The 2,651-nt window shown below is 40.3% G+C and overlaps 1 protein-coding gene across 2 annotated transcripts in view; it reads right to left on the bottom strand.

Moving 5' to 3' along the window:
• The window catches only part of zbtb10 (zinc finger and BTB domain containing 10), a 20,375-nt gene that overhangs the window by 8,034 nt on the left and 9,690 nt on the right, over nt 1-2,651 (bottom strand). The window lies entirely within an intron of this gene.

Here is a 2,651-nt window from a genome sequence, read left to right as displayed (position 1 = left end):
TCACACTCACACTCACACTCACACTCACGTCCCCTACTATATGTAAAGCAGGGCCGGGGAAACAAACCAGGGCTCCAGCAGGCAGGGGGTTAATTAGAGTTAAGCCCTTACACCGTCTCAGTTTACACTCAGCTTTTGTTAGCACTTGTGTGTGAGCACCTGTGTGTGTCCGGTTCCTCCAGCATCAGCGCTTGGAGCACATTAAAAACACGCCCCTGTGAGTGTGTGTCCATTCTCCTTAGGTCAATATTTGGAATAGTGAGGACAGCCCCAGTGCATTAGAGTGGATTAGGGAGGGAAGGGACTGCCCCTAGCAGGGATTGGGGAAGTTGTATTGCATGGGTTCATGTGCTCACTTCAACAGAGACGAGTGTGTATGCAAATAAATTTTAGCTGCTGTTTGTCTATGTGCAGCATGCACCTTTTCAACAACCCATCAGTGTTTTTTGGAAAAGACCCAAGAATTTATTGGCCACAAGTGTTGGCTGTGGGCTCAGCGAGGTAAGAGCAGACAGCAATGGCAAAGTATCGTTAAAGCCTTCACTTAAACTGTTATTTTCCACACAACACTGTAAACTGTCTACCTCCTATTGTTACAGACGTTTTCTTCCAGCAAAACGCTATATATTTAAGGATTCAAGCCTAAAAAAATGCAAAAATCTTCCTTTTTTATCAATCTTATAAAACTGTAAACTGAATAAGTTTGGGTTTTGGACTGTTGGTCGGACAAAGACATTCACCTCGAATTCCAGGAAATTGTGGCAGGATGTTTTCTGGCAATTGAAAGACTACATTAAATCAGTGTTTGCATTAATATAAACTGAATACATCAGTAGATAAAACGATAAGAAGACAATAATTGTTAGTTATAGCCCTGAACATTTTAATTATTGAACAACCCTAAAAAAAGAGAGAAAAAAATACTTGAAAGACAAGCACACAAAATAAAATGGAAGACATACAAAACTGCAGATAGAATACCACCATTTGGGCTACTATGTTTCCGTCCTTGGAGCATGACCGCACAGATCAAACTGAAACAAAATAAACCCCAAATGAGTGACATCACTGTGGGAAACTGGGGCAGTGGATGACTGCTCATAGGCTCGGACAGAAATATGCAAGACAGCAACGACTGATCGTGCAAGAGGACGGTCTACTTTCAGAGCGAGCATCTCACAACCAAAAGATGACGTTTTGGTTTCCAAGTCGGGTCCGTGAGCAAAGCCATGAACCCTTCCTTCTGCATTTAGTGTGTGTTATAGAATAATCTCATAACCCACAGTTGACATGGCTAATAGACAAAACAATTTTTTTGCTTTGTAAAAGCAATATTTCAGTAAACCGTAACAAGCGTTTTAGACATCACGTGGCACACATATCCAGATTGAGTCACAACAAATTAGCACTGTATGCAACACAAGACTAATTAAGCCTTGACAGCAGAGAGAGGCTGTGGTAACAAACTGAAAGCTTTGGCTAATGACTTTTGCTCCATAAATGGTATTTGCCCATCTTTTCATGTACATTCCAGGAGCTATGAAGTGAAAAATGGCATTAATATAGTACAGTAGACTCCATGACACAGCAGCTTTCTACCAAGAAGTACTTGCAAATAAATGTAGAATATTAAATACACACTGAGCATTGCATTGCAGATTGAGGCAGGGAAAGCTGTCCTGACCGATTTAATTTACATGTGGCTCTCCTTTCTGTTTGTCTTCTGTGTCTGGCTCACCCTGTCTTAACAGATGGACAAAGTAATCATAGTTAAAGACTGTCAAAACCCAGTCAGTCCAAACTGTCACAACACTTCTGAACTAAAACACACCACAGAGCATTTTAGAAACACTCCTCTCAAAAGGGAACCATAAAATCGTTGACAACACTTTTCTTACATTGGAAATCGAAAAACATTATATACCTACAGTACGTGGCCACTGATAAACAACACACAGAAATGAATGCAACTTCCCAATTTCAATGTAACTATGCCATTTGTGCAATTGGCTAAAAAAAATAAAATAAAAAAGATCTCCTCTCACCCCGACATCAAACAACATCAGGATAATGTGTTTCTGCCTCCAATTCTCTGGATATCACTTCTCAGACATTAAAACAATAGAGACAGACAAATCATTACAATTAAAAGCCCATACAGAGACTACATATTCACAGATCTATATTTAAACTATTAACATACACCCAGAGTATACTGCATGAATGTCAAACACAAAATTATCAATGAAGGGTAAACAGTTGCCTTGCAACCTTTTACTGTGACTAACAGCATACTTATTTGGAAACGTCTCATATCCTTATTTGGAAACGTGGTATACAATAAGTAGAGACATGGAGCTAAACAACAAAGATACAGGAAGAGAAGAGTCAGCACACTTGCAGACAAACTTTAAGTGAGCTTCTCTCTAGGCTATTACAACACCCTGAATCACTTTGTGCACACATTACGAAGAGCCATAGGAGGAGTTGGAGGCACTAAGAGCATTCAAGTGCATTTAGGGAGGCCTGTGGGAAGAGATGTTTCCCCTGCTTTCTTCATTTTCCTGCATTAGGGAGGGCTCCTCTCCCTCTCTCACACACAAAATGTAGTTCTCTCTCTCTTTCTACACACACATTGTGCCTCACACATC

This window comes from Etheostoma spectabile, chromosome 14 (genome assembly GCF_008692095.1).
Source record: "Etheostoma spectabile isolate EspeVRDwgs_2016 chromosome 14, UIUC_Espe_1.0, whole genome shotgun sequence".
Classification (NCBI taxonomy): Eukaryota; Metazoa; Chordata; class Actinopteri; order Perciformes; family Percidae; genus Etheostoma; species Etheostoma spectabile.
The sequence above is the reverse complement of the archived record's forward strand: the minus strand, read 5'-3'. Positions and strand labels throughout refer to the sequence as shown.